At 34.0% G+C, this 15,001-nt stretch overlaps 1 protein-coding gene and 1 long non-coding RNA gene across 2 annotated transcripts in view; one reads left to right on the top strand and one right to left on the bottom strand.

Annotated features, from left to right (window-relative positions):
- LOC125061753 (aquaporin AQPAe.a) overlaps positions 1–15,001 on the top strand; it is a 72,732-nt gene that overhangs the window by 3,135 nt on the left and 54,596 nt on the right. The window lies entirely within an intron of this gene.
- LOC125061754 lies at positions 1,671–3,087 on the bottom strand. The gene is made up of 2 exons (XR_007119075.1): positions 2,663–3,087; positions 1,671–2,499 (listed from the first exon to the last, which is right to left on the bottom strand). It is a non-coding gene; the product is annotated as an uncharacterized LOC125061754 (long non-coding RNA).

Here is a 15,001-nt window from a genome sequence, read left to right as displayed (position 1 = left end):
TCGTATACATAATTTGCGATCTCTGTAAAGCATTCAGAACGTGATTTTTTTTAACACGGGACAAATGGGCTGGATGCTCACAGGATGTTTAGTTACACTCACACAGCCACAAGGCAAGTATGTCGCTGGCCTTTTAGGTAGTATACGTACGCTGTAATAAATTCATTTATATCGGTAAAAGCTTTTTGATTGTATTTTATTCATAATGCCTTAATAACTCAATATCGCTTTTTAAATTAGGCGTACACTTGCTACAAATATATAAATCTTTCCTCTATATCTTAAGGCCGATTTACATTATCTTAGTGTTTAGGAGAGTGCTTTAGGATAGTACTTTAGTTGAAACATGTAAACGCTACTTGCTTTAGTACGGTTCTACTTGACTTTCAAGTTGAATCAAAATAGAATCGCTTTTTATTTTTGTTTTAAGTGATACCCCTCCCGCGCCCGCGCACCCCCCGAGATCTTCCCTCGTTGTGTGTAAACAAGTAATTTAGTAAAATCTTTAGGAGAGTGCATAAGTGCCATGAAACGCGTGCGTGTTTTTTGATTTTTAAAGATGGCTAAATGGTCGGAAGATACAACTATCAAATTTGTGTCTGAATATGTTGTTCACGAATGTTTATGGAAAAAACAATTTATACAAAAACAAACCGGCTAGGCATTCGGCATACACTGCTTAAGGCATTAAAAGAAGCTATTTTGTTTATTATTTATATTTAGTTTATTTATTTCGAATAAAATCTCGTCTTCTATTTGTTCCATAACTACAGTTAGTATTTTGCGTAGAATAGAGCGTAGGTATTTGCCGACGTCGTTGCGCGTTCATTGTGGCGCTGTAATGATACTCTACTGGAAGAAATGTAAACGTTCACTCGCAACGCACTAAAGAACTTGCCTTTCAACTTGTACTAAAATACTCTCATAAACACTAAGGGTGAGATCTATAGTCCGCACTTGGACTTTACTCTGACTTAACTATCGAGCTAAGACACAGTCGGTATTTATAGAGCAAACTGCGAATCCCTCCCTAGTGTTGGCTTAGCTTAATCTCAAGTCCACGAAATCGACGACTTACCAAAAACTTTGACTATAAGCCTAACAAAAATAATGGCCTAAAATTTGCTCTACCATCATATCTTTTACTGGACTTTTTATTTTTGTCGGTTTTTAATGAACGGTGTTGCCATTTGGTATCAGAGTTCCATAGACTTTGGGAAAAATAGAATTTGAATTCAAAGAAATTTTAAATGATCTTGATAAATACCTATGAAATGGATGAAATAAAATAATTATACATTATTATGGTATCTATTGTTGTTTATTTACATTATTTATATAAGTGTTCAACCCCATTTTTGAGAGATCTTATAAATAACTGGTGTGATATCGTATCTGTCACCTGGCAGCCCTGGCATATTATAGTGACAACGAAATTCAAACTATAACCTAACCGATGACTCTCGCTTCACATCTGTTATTTTCGTTTCCCTGAATCTTCTACCATTTATTACCTGACTACCCTAAAAAATTTGAGATAGGAGTGGAACATATAAAATTAAAAAATCTGTTAGAAATAGAATTTCTTCAACAAAAATATAAATTAGTATTAGAAATATGTATTACACTCAAAAAAAGAATCAGAAAATAAATGTTTAAAATGAAACAAGTTTTGTTTTGATATTCTTTATTACCGAACAAATTACCTAGTTAAATTGTGCAATCACAGATTGCCGGAATGCTAGACCTGTAGGAGATCTTTCATTGTTTCTGTGTTACTCAACTTCTGCTGTCAGCAAGATCACCATCATCATAAGCATAGGGGATGCTTATGACTCTATATACCTATATTATGCAATACAGCACAAGCTATAATTATATATAACTAGTATATTTTGTCAATTTTGACTGTAGTCCTAGCTGTAAACATGGAAATTTCCTTTTCTACACTCGGAAAACCCTTTCAACAATATGCCTAGTTCTTATTTGAGAATAATTATAATTATTGTCAGCTCTTGTCGTTGGATATAAAAGTGTTGTTAACATGAAGTTAAGTGCCAGATAACCGCTGTCACCTACTAAAACTCCTTCTAGTTCACCATTTAGCAGCCTTGCATACGCCTGGCAGTTTCTAAATATCCTGCTGTCGTGTGAACTGCCAGGCCACCTGGTCACTATATCAAATATTTCCATATCAGGCCCTATTATTGCTTGCACATTTACAGAAAATTACCCTTTTTTATTTCTGTATGCTTCAGAGTGAGCGATACCTTTGGGTCTATTAATTTTTATATGGGTGCAGTCAATAGCTCTGATTATACTGTTTAGGTCATGGTGAGTATTAGATCTTATTAATTCTTCAAACTTCCTTTTGGCTGTGTTCATATTTCTTGGAAAATTTACAAATCTAGGAAGTAATTTACTCAACTCTGCAGAGACTTTATTTATAATTAAACAGACTGTAGATTGGCTTATTCTGTTCAGATCACCACACACCATCTGTAATGTCAATGAATTATTATTAGTTACATATATGTTATGTTTCTGAAAGTCAGAAGACAAATGTCTTCAACATATAATGTATTTAAAATCATTTGAGAATACATAGGTACCTATAATATTCAAATCGAAAAACCATACATATTTATGAACACAATATTACCTGAAAACATCCAGTTGCATTTTTATGCCTTAATGCAAAAAGTATTTGCAATTGCGGTAGGTTTGGCGATCCTCTGTTGTTATAAGGTTGCAAGTTTGTAATGATCAGTGGCAGGATCACATTTAATACCGTGTGTTTCAAAATACGGTTCCTTCTTTTGAATTCATTCTCACCGTACAGGATGGAAGGATTTTGGTTGTATTCGTTCCGAACATATACAACACTTTAGGCAAAATTTTCAATTGTTGATATTTGATACAAGTGCTCTGTTGCTGTTGTCAAAACAATGCGATCCGTTCTACGTAACAAAATTATTGTCATCTTTAAATAATTAATACATTTTCTAAAGGTTACTCGTAAATTTCTAGTTATTGCAATAATAAAATAAATGAATACATAAATAACAATAAATTGAAGATATATGTGTACCGTTTTAGATGTTTAAATATTTGTTATTGTTTACTTTTTTAAAGGATAATAAACAAAGTATTGCATGAACTGAAACATCAATTTGTATTTTGACATTTGCTGTCATAGCTTGGGCTTAGCTTAATCTCACCGTTAAAATGTCTATAAATACGAAATCATAGTTTAACCTTAGTGTACACTAGGCAAAGTTTTTCGTAAGGTAAGTCTGAGCAAAGTCCAAGTGCGGACTATAGATCTCACCCTAAGATAATGTAAATCGGCCCTTAGTAAAGAACATATCACTTAGTTGACAATAGTTGGTAACATGCCCGTTCAAACACTGACCAATATTTTCTATAATCACCTAACACATGATTTTATTAATTGAATACATTCGCACATGTATTTTGGAGCGAGTCTACATATCTTGCCTTGAGGTAGGTGACCAGTGGACCAGTTATACGCTGAAGGTTTTTGGTAAGGGCTTTGATGCAGTAATACCGTACGCGTGGCGTACTTTTGTTAGCAAATTCATTTAGTAACAATAAACTTCTTTAGTAGGCATTTTCCGGCAACGCAATCGCGAGTGAGTCCACGAGTATCACTTAACATCCGCTGAGCCTCCCGTTCCCTGTACTATAAATAAATAATAGTTAAAAAAACTAAAAAACACGCTTTTAAAGCACATCAAACTAAAAAGTGAAAAATAATTCCTAATTTAGCCTGAAAATGGTAATGAACAAAAAATACTGGTATTATTGTAAAAAAGCGTGGGGCGCTCTGTGCCATATTTTTCGTCTATATAATTATTATTCACTTTTTAGTTTGATGTGCTTTAAAAGCGTGTTTTTTAGTTTTTTTTAAACTATTATTTATTTTTTAGTTTAATTTTTTTATTTTTTTTTTTCGGATTATTGCATTGTCATCGATCTTTGACAGGTGCTTAAAATTTGAATAAAATCTGTCCGTTTAAAGTGGATCAAAATCGAGTCCGAAGGAGTCGGTTACATACATACATACATACAGGTGAAGCTAATATAAAGCGTGTAAAAAGGAATGCCTGTCTAAGATCTAAAACTCTATAAAAATTAAAACACTACGCGCTTGTGATTAGGACACAAATGAGGAATGCAGTTGACATATTACAGATGTTAAACCGAGTGACGACAAATTTTATTGGACTTTATCGCACGTGTTACTAATCATGGGGCCATAAATACAGAAATGACAAGGTTTATGGGTGAATTCATAAACTACAAAATCGTACCAAGACAGGTTTTAGTATCCAATAAAGTTGCCCTTTGTACGAGGGGCGGCCAAAGAGTTCGCGGAATGGCGGGATTGGCGAGGGTGAGTTAACTTTAGGTAGGTGCTAATTGAGTGACTCATTGTTTTTGAACGGGACTGTCCCTTTTTCCAATTACGAGTCCCGGCGTCCCCGAAATGAACTGCGGGACGCAAAATTTATCCGTTTTCAGAAAGCGCGCGAAAATTTGAGCAGCAGAATATAAAAAAGACGTGTGGCACTCGGGGACTGCCGCGGTAAAGCTATTGCATAATTTTTTTTCAACTTATGCAATTATAATTATTTATTTATGCAGTATTTTTTGATTTGATATTAATTCAATTTTTTTCTTTGATAAATTAATTCATTCTACCACTCTACCAGACTCGCCTATATAGTCTGTCTCACTCAAACGCGCACCGGCTGCACCGATCTCGTCAGAGAGATGTGAATACGCAGTATGCGTTCTGTCCCGCTCTAACGCGTATTGACCGCACTTATATTACGTCATCGTGTGTTAGGTTTTTTCGTTACGGAATTTCTTAATTCGGTCGCCGCGCTCAAAGCCCGCGATAATATCTATGCAATAGCTTAAAAATCGTGCCAAGAGTCTTAATCTTATTTGAAATCGTCACCAATACATTTTTGGTACCTACCTACCTATATTTTGTAATTCGTTACTTTTTCTAAATAAATAACTTTAAAAGGTGTTGTTTTTTTGAATTGACTAATTATTATTTTACCTAAATTAAACCAATGTCCCGTTTTGAGTCAAAGAGTAAATTGTCGCTTTATATATATACCAATTTTCAGCCTAATCGGGTTGAGTTATCAACGAGTAAACAAGTAAATCTGGAAGAGACTAACTACTATGGAAAAAATTGAACATCGCGCCGAAAGACCTCGTGTCTAAATGCATTTTCGCATTACCAGACTCACTGCGGTCTCCAATTGCGAGTGTGAACAAAAATTACAAGTTTTCATACAGTTAAAACGTTAACTTAATTGTTATACAGAATAGAAATGTTGGAACGCAAAATGTAAATTTTCCGGATATCCGGTGACAGATATTAATCTGTGCAGAAGCCTTGAACATAGATTAAAAAGAAATGCGACACTTGCCGCATTATACCTGCAAACCATATATTGTAAATGTATTTATTTTTGCTAATGCGGACAGATCTTGTGTTATATATGTTACTGTAAAAGCTCGAACTACGGATAATCTTAAGATTTAAGTGTAAGTCTTAGGATTTACCGACATGAGTTGGTAAATGTAAGTATTTCTGAAAATACGACGATTTTTTCGAGCTTTTACCATTCGAATTCAGTATATGCTAGGTTTTACCACTGTCAGCTGGTAGATGTTGGTTTTAGGAATAAAACAATGAGTAATTCTTAATTATTTACTTTAATGAACTATTAGACAAAACAGGTACATAGTATTATAAAGGTATCATATGATAGTAATAAGTACAAACTAATACCAACTTATTTAAATTATTTTGAAAAAACACATAACGTATATCTCTGAATATCTAACCTAACCTAACTTAAGACATGTTTTGTTTTTAATCCTAAGATTTACCAACGGAATGGTGGTAAGAGTTCGAATCGAATACCTTTTGGGACATTTACCATTAGGAATTGGTAGATCTTAGGTTTTACTGGAATATCTTAGGATTTACTGCAGTTCGAGTTTACAGTAACATATATACGTTTTTCTCGATTAGATATGTGGTATATTTAGGAACGCACATTATAAAAAAATACAAATTAAATATAAAAAATGTTTTTTAGTATTTAAGATTTCTTTTGTATTATCTTATGATTGGAGAAAGAGGACCATACCTTTTGTTTTGTCTATCCTTCTTGTATCAAGGCGTATTTTAAATATCAGTAAACATTATCAAAGTATTTACTTAAAAGTAATCTATAAATGATCGAATATTATAACATTAGGTCCAGTACTTTTCTTATTAAAGTTCCACCAAAGTTTAAAAAATAAAATATCTTTAAGTTTTGGCCTCAGATTTCTCAATCTGTTTCATGATCATTTGTCAACCTATCAGCCTCTTGTGCCTGAAACACGCCGTCGACTTTTTGGGTCTAATGGCCGATTTACATTATCTTAGTGTTTAGGAGAGTGCTTTAGTACAACTTGAAAGGCAAGTTCTTTAGCGTTTACTGAAGCAAGTAGCGTTTACATGTTTCAACTAAAGTACTATCCTAAAGCACTCTCCTAAACACTAAGATAAGGTAAATCGGCCTTAAGACGGTATCCTTCACCGTTCGAGCAAATGTTAAATGCGCACATAGAAAGAAAGTCCATTGGTGCACAGCCGGGGATTGAACCTACGACCTCAGGTATGGGAGTCGCACGTAGAAGCCAGTAGGCCAACACTACTTGCACCAAAGTTAAAAAAGCTAAAAAATCCCGTTGTCGATTCCCATTGAAGCAATTATCTGAAACTGTCACGGAACGTTTACCACAGGAACCGGCATGAATGAAAATACCATAAAATTACCCAGCGTGTAATTATCCTGCAGGTGTAGGATTCATAGAAATGATTAATCACGTAACATATACGTGACTATATAAAAAAATATAACAATACCATCTACCTATGTATTGTAATGTAGTTTAGATTGGAAGTTGGTCGAAATTCTCCTAATCAAAATCAACTCAAAATACTTATGAACGTGAGTAACAAAATGCTTTTAAACTGTTTTAAAATGGTAGAACTAAAAGAACTGGCAAGAACTGCGTCACTATTTTAAATCGCCAAACTTTTTTTAAATGTTTGCAAGGACCTGCCTCATATGTAAATGTGATCTTAAATTCCTGTCAATCATTTCTAACCTTCGATAATTTTACTCAATTTCATTTTTGATGATGACATCCTTGTGTGACATAAAATTCAAAAATCACTTATCACATATAGGTAACACATTGTACACTTATATGACTTGTCAGTAAAGAAATACACATTAATGCTTCTAATTTTCTATTTAGTGCCAGTTCTCAAATCAAGGGCGTAGAACGGAAGAGAAGAACTGGCAATAAACTCTCCACCACTCTTTTTAATCGCCATGTTTTTTATTAATTGGGTCACTCAGATTCAGAGACGAGACGGCTGATTTGAGTCTTAGCTGTATAACTTCTATATGTCGTTTCCCGAGTCATAGTTTTTATATATTATGCACAGAGACTCGATCTATGTTCTCTGTGTAGAGATTTACTACTACGCAGCTTCTGTATTTGGTTTAGTGAATTTCCTTATAATTTTATCCGTGGTATCAAGTTTCCCATGAGTCACTCGTTTTAGTAATAAAGGTAACTTTCAAAGCAACCACAGAAAAGCCTTGGTGAAATCTATACATAATTTATTCATATAGGTAACTCAACACAACTTGAATGTCAGTAAAAAATGCTTCAAAACTGCCAGTTCTTAAATCAAGGGTAGAACGAGAAGAACTGGCCATAAACTCTCCGTCACTATTTAAAATTGCCAATTTTTGCGTGCTTAATCTGAATCATATGTGATGTTATTATAAATTCATGTCATTTACCCCAGTTCTCTAATGAAGAGTATGAAATGAGAAGAACTGGCGCTATAACGTCCCTCTTTTATTCACCAAAGTATTTTTATAATTGTAAGCCATTACATCATCCTTGCACATGTTAAAGATGTTAATTGCAATTAAATAATAATAATAAATAAGAAGACCAAAAATTTAACCTCAGCAACGCAAATAGTGGGATCTACACGCAAACATATCGCGGTGTATGCTGGCAGAAAGTGTATTTATTTATTTCCTAGTTTTACAGTAACTTAATACTAATACAATAGAAAACTTATTAATATAAAAAAAACTATAAAAATAATATTAAAAAAACAAAAAACCTTAACCTTTTTTATACCTAATTATAAATAATGCAATTCTTATCAATTTAGCCAGTGTACAACTAAATTTATCCGTCTCACATACAATGAGATTCATACAGAGAGACAAATGGCGTAAACTGAGCAAATTTACATTATTTATACACGCTCGAGGCAGTGCAAGCAATTGCGACCGCTTACCGCGCCATGTGTGATTATTTGGCAGCCCGTCCAACATTTCCACATTATAAATATATTCACATACATTATATATTCTACCTCTAAGGACCTTAAAAATATAATGTGATAGTAAGGCCCCTCCTTACCACTAACTTGTTGTATCATACCCAAGACAAACCACGTTGGGTACATAACTAGTTATTAATACATAGCCGGATGTACACCACCAATATACTAAACTATATAAGTTAAATCGTCTTCATAGGGCTCTCCTGATTTTAAGTTATACCACCTGTGGACACTGCCAGAAGGCTCGCAAGCGCGTAGCCGGTTTATGCGAGTACATTTTTAATTAGATTCAAATATTTATCTATGTGTCAGTCATTGAAAGCTCGAAACTCGACTTATGTATGTAAATTTATACTAATATTATTCAGAAACTACTGGCATGATTTCAAAAATTATTTTATCGTTATAATGCTACACACAATGCCTGGATGGCATGGGGTTTATTTATTTCCAAAGTATTGAAGTATCCAGTCGTACAAGGTCGAGACAGGCTGGTAATGTATGAAATTCAAATGCGTTAAAATGCAAATATATTTGAGAAAAATATTTTTAATTAAAAATTCGTCACAGACTGCTTTGTGAAACTTAGTGAGCCACAAAAGCAATTAATAACTGACAGTTAAAATCATTAGGACATAATCGTTTTGACACTTTGAGATTATCTATGGTCACTGGCGTCTAAAGATTATTGTTCATACATAAAAACAATATGCTAAACTGTAACATTTTATTAGAAATCATATCAAACAAATATACAGTATATACAATTTTCTTAACCTACATAGTAATAATAAAAATAATTAATACAAGACAAATTAAATTAAAAAGTTTGGTCATTCTGGCAGTGTATTTTTAACGATGGCAAACTAAATAACTAATGCTAAACTGATTTTTGATTTACGGAAACAATGCTACAAGAGGCAAAACTACTCCGACCGAACTTTAACACTTGATCATATCATGATCCCTTTTTAAAGTTACATATTACGTTAAAATAGTAGTTTATGCAACTGTCATATAACAGAGGGTATTAAAACATGAGTGTAGTTTTTTGAAACAAGCCGCAGGCCAGTTTCAAAATAAGATTACACGAGTGTTTTAATACCTAATTATATGCAGTTGCATACACTTCTTTATTTAATCTCATGGCTATAGGTTTTCAGACATACCGTCTTGGTAACATTTGTCGTACGCTTTTCTTGATTTTTCTGGCAAAAGACTATTCGTCAGTTTCGTAGCTGTTTCTAGAATGTCAGGTGGAGTTAAAATGAAAATTTAACTCCACCTGACATTTCATTTTTGCTACTAAAGTTTTATCCAACTAAATATTACTCAAATTCCTATGTACGAAATAGCGCCAAAATGGAAAAAGTCTGTTATTGGTCTATACCTACTCTATTGGCTCGGAACCAGTGCGTTGCGCGCGCAGCGCGCTCACTACAGATTATAATATGTACTTAAATTGAATCGACCTCCTTGGTCGGGACACACTGTACTTTAATCATTAAAATATTTTAAAGCATTGTTTTGTTAGAAGAATAATGCTATAATTTAATTTTTTAATTTTCTTAAAGAAGTATGTAAATAAAATATGCCAATAAAAGTCCGTATTTAATTTCATAATTAGAATATTACCGAATGATATTATCTATATAAATAAGTTTATTAAACAAACGTGTTTAAAAACCATTCAATAAATAATTTAAGACGAATTCTCGTGCAGTCAGTGTCTGTTTATATTTAGAAGTGTAACAAAAAGGAGTACAAAAAACTTGATTGTCTGGCCTGACAAAAAACTGGAAATAATTTGACTACGACGTTACGACCATGATTTCTTTACTACTGTTTCAATACCGCTACCGAAAAAGAAGACTTAAATTTTTATTATGTGAAGTATTATTTACATCAATTAGATACATAACGATGTAGTTTACATCTATATAAATTAAAATTAATGGCAAAATATTGCTAAGATTTGTTCTCATCGTCATTGTATGACCGAAATATAATTCGTTATCGGTATATAGTAGACAGGCCAGTCCGTATGCGGAGTTGGATTGAATTTTTCATACTATCGAAGGTAATTTCCAAACTTAGATAATATCAATGACAATATATTACTCCAGTTAGCCCACTGACAAGATAAGATATTGAACATTCATGTAATATGTTTAGATTGTTTTAACGCCAGACATATTTATTTTGGCTTAGATAAAATATCACCGAGATAATGTTATAGATTTTTTGTAAGTGTACATAGAAAGAAGTGCCTACCGCCGCCCATCAAAAGTCAAAAGCATTTATTCATTTATGTAACACAATGTAGACTTATAAACGTCAATAAATAAATACATATTAAATGCTTCAATTTTACATTTACTGCCAGTTCTCAAATCAAGGGCGTAGAAAGGACTTTTTAATCGCCAATTTTTTGTTTTACACAATGTTTGTAAGGAGCTGCGACCATTGCACCATGTTCCACATGACATCTTATGTAATTTAGTTAATTAATCTTAAAAATTAAATTAAAAACAAAGATTTGTCCTCTATCAGCAGGAGGCATGGTGAAATAGGAGCACTTACATTCTCGTGGCAACAACACGCAATTACATAGTCGAAATAACCGTGGACACCTAAAACGCCATACACAGGTTTACCTACTGCCTGGTTCACCTGCTCATCTGATGTTCAGAGGGCATGGGCACACTGCCAGAAGGATAACGAGTGCGTTGTTCGGTATGGAAATACCTGTACTGGCAGCTGGTTCCACAAAATGGCTCGGCAAAAAGTGTCATAAAAAACGCTCTGTTGTTCGTCAGGCGTCGATATTAGAATTCGGAAGTTTATTTGATGTTACTTAGTTCGTAAGTTCTACATGAATTCGACAAAAAGTTTTATTTATAGATATTTTCAAAGACATAGTCTTTTTTTATTTGATAGGGGTAGGGGATAGGGGGGAACTAGCCTATGGGATGTCTAAATAGGGCAGTCTTGGCAGCACATGGACACCCTTGTGCTTTCTTTTATTGAAAGGCTGTTTTGAAGGATATCCGATAGATATGAAGTTTAGGACGCCTGAAGACGTCATTTAGTTTAGTTAATTTGTATGTCTATAGTGATTTTATTATATTTATACTTGTAATATTGCCAAAGATATAAATCACACATGTATATATTATGATGCCTGGAAGAGATCGCTAGAAAGCGATAAGGCCGCCAGTTGTCCTCTTTTTCACTTAATTATGTCAACTGTATTATATTTCTCTATGCATCGAAGTGTTAGTAAATAAATAAATTCAAAAATAGTAATGTTATGTGTACATAGAACAAAAAGCTTTCTATAGATATTATTTAAAAGCTTTCTAAGCCAACACAGGAAGGTTCTAACTATATTATGTTAATTGTATCATTGAACTCTCTGACCGACAAAAACATCGCCCTACGAGATGTAATCAAAATTACCGCGTCATTCGAGGCCACGAAGCGTAAAACCCTTTCTCGGTAAAAAATTAACTCAATTGTTAGTTAAAAAAACGTAATTACAGGTCTGGACCTCCATCCGGCTCGGTAAATAACCGGAGTAATGTATTTTTTATATGAGTTAAATTATTCTCCAATAGAAGCGAGAAAACATTTTGATAATATACAATTAGAGATTTTTAACAACCAGTGACAATTTTAGAGCCTTAGGTGGTTTTATTAGAATTATTTTTTTCCTTTTCTTTCTTTTTTTTTAAAAAGAGCAGTGTTGCAATTCATTCAAAAGTTCACCAATGGAGTTTTTTTCTATGTGCGCATTTAACATTCGCTCGAAAGGTGAAGGAAAAAATCGTCAGGTAACCGACATGTCTTAGACCCAAAATAAAGTCGACGGCGTGTGACAGGCACTGGAGGCTGATCACCTACTTGCCGATTAGATTTAAAAAATCATCATTGAAACAGATTCAGAAATCTGAGGCCAAAACCTAAAGACCTTTTTTTGCGACTGAGGCGCAAACTAGTTGCTGTTGTCTCTGGCAGAATGACCAGCGCTGTGGAACATTCTGCTCTGCAGGGCCAATTACAGCCACAGCACACACGCATTACACACTTGAAACGTACCTACCGAATGGGAAATGGGAATTTTTTGATATTCTCTCATTTATTTATTTTTTTCTCTTTGATTATTGTTATTTTGTGTGTTTATGTGTGTGTGTTTTTGTTTGTAATAACCGTAATGTCTATGTCTAGGTGTAATTATCAAATTTACATCATCGGTCATCGAGGCAGAATAGGAAATTCCATCCTCTCCATCTCTGGCGTTCCACAACAAAACGCTTTTATACGCATTTTCTGTCACGCACCACCTCTTTGTGGAATCAGCTGGCAGTTGTGGTATTTCCAATCCGATACAACTTAGGGGCCTAGCGTACCAATCCCTGAAAGGTCGGCAACCTACCGCTGGCGGTTTCACTTAATTCAAAGTGACCTACTTAGCCATTTGCCTCAAAAATGCCGTCCAATAAAAGAGAACATATGTTTAATAATATCGTAATTACCTATGGTTCTAAGATTTCTGTCGAAACTTTAAAACCTCATAAATGGTATGATCACGTTAATTCTAACCGCGTCATAATTGGTCCATTCATTTATAAGCTGACATCGAGTAAATATAATATAATAAAAATCAATGGCGCTACAACATTTGTTAGGTCTGGGCCTCAGATTTATGTATCTGTTTCATGATCATTTGTTAATCTAATCAAGTAGGAGATCAGCCTTCTGTGCCTGACGCATGCCGTCGACTTATTGGGTCTAAGGCAAGCCGGTTTCCTCACGATGTTTTCCTTCACCGTTCGAGCAAATGTTAAATGGGCACATAGAAAGAAAATCCATTGGTGCACAGCCGGGGATCGAACCTACGACCTCAGGGATGAGAGTCGCACGCTGAAGCCACTAGGCCAACACTGCTCTAATATATGTTTATAGAGAGATAAAAATGAGAGCAAGCATGTTTTTAGCAAGTTTATGTCCTAAATTCAACAGACGCTTTTTGATATTGACTTTTCGTACCTATGATTAACATTGTCTATGGTTGGTGCGTTTACATGAAACTAAGATACATCCAGTCGTAAATCATTAACCAATTAAGACTTATTAATAGGACCTTTTAAAAGCCTATTCAGAAAATATGAGTTAGGTCTTTGTTAAATAATAATCTACTTACTCAACAAAAATCCCACGAAATTTAGTTTTTTAATCCGCCCAAAACAATTTATTTATACATCTTAACAATTATTCTTATTTTTAACTTTTAATTTTATTTTATTTACTCTACACCTTTACACAAGACTTCATTACTTACACTGCTAATCATAGTTTTATTCGATAGCATATCTATCGAGAAATACTATCCAAAATACAGACTGAATAAATTCTTCTATTTGGAGTCTTGTCAGAAAGAGTAGCAAAGGTGGTGGTAGCAAGGAATATCACGAAAAGTAAGAGACTTTTACTCAACATAAACATATTTTCTGAACCACCACAGCGTCTTCTACCAGCAGGCACCATTGTTTACGCTATACCTGTATATTGTGATATTTTCGCCGTATTCTATTTAAACATGAATTTTGACCACGTATAGAGTCATACTTCGCAGGTCACAACTAAAGATACTCTGATACATTCATTTCCTTACGATGTTATCCATTACTATAGGAACAAGCAATTTGGTCACAAAAAAAAAATCCCAGTATATTGTAACTTCACCGCTTGGCTTGAAATTAAAAGCCTTAATTAAAAAAAGCAGCCTTTCCTTTGACTTACACCGAGTAGTAGTTTAATTCACGGAAAATAACCGTATTGCGACCTATACATTAATCGTAACATTGAGCTTTTGAATCAAAGGTCATTAACCTCAAGATCAGGTAGAAATATTATGTAACTTTAAACTGGTTTTAGAACACATTATGATAATAAAATTGAATAATCTGTATTGAATGATCACTATTTTGTATGGATATAAAGAAGGAGTGAATCCTCGGACACATAGGCCAATCGAGTGGTGGAGATAGATGCGGCGCAAGCGTACAGTGAGCGTACCGGGACAATGAGCGTAACGGGACAATGAGTCATGCTTTTCCGTGCGTGCAGCCAGCGTTTAGCGATTTATTAGACGTTGTCACGTCTAAATCTATGAGTGAATAGTAAAATAATAATACTTTGTTTAGATGTATTGTCGTAACTGAGAATGATGGGCATTTAAAGAAATTGACTAATTAAGGGCCGATTACAATACATACGTACATATATTACGAAGCGCTTGGAATTACGTGGTACGATTATTTAATATTGAAACCGGAATTTGCGTTGCCTTGACATGACCAATTCAGTAGTGCTACAACCATATATGGTTAAATTAAATGTTTTTTTCATATTTTTAAATAACAAATTTACCCTCTGTGATACATATGTTGTTTTTCTGAGACAAGCCGGTTTCACGATGTTTACCTTCACCATTAAAATTACAAT

This window comes from Pieris napi, chromosome 24 (assembly GCF_905475465.1).
Source record: "Pieris napi chromosome 24, ilPieNapi1.2, whole genome shotgun sequence".
Taxonomy (NCBI): Eukaryota; Metazoa; Arthropoda; class Insecta; order Lepidoptera; family Pieridae; genus Pieris; species Pieris napi.
Note: the sequence above shows the minus strand (reverse complement) of the source record. Positions and strands in the feature narration are given on the sequence as shown.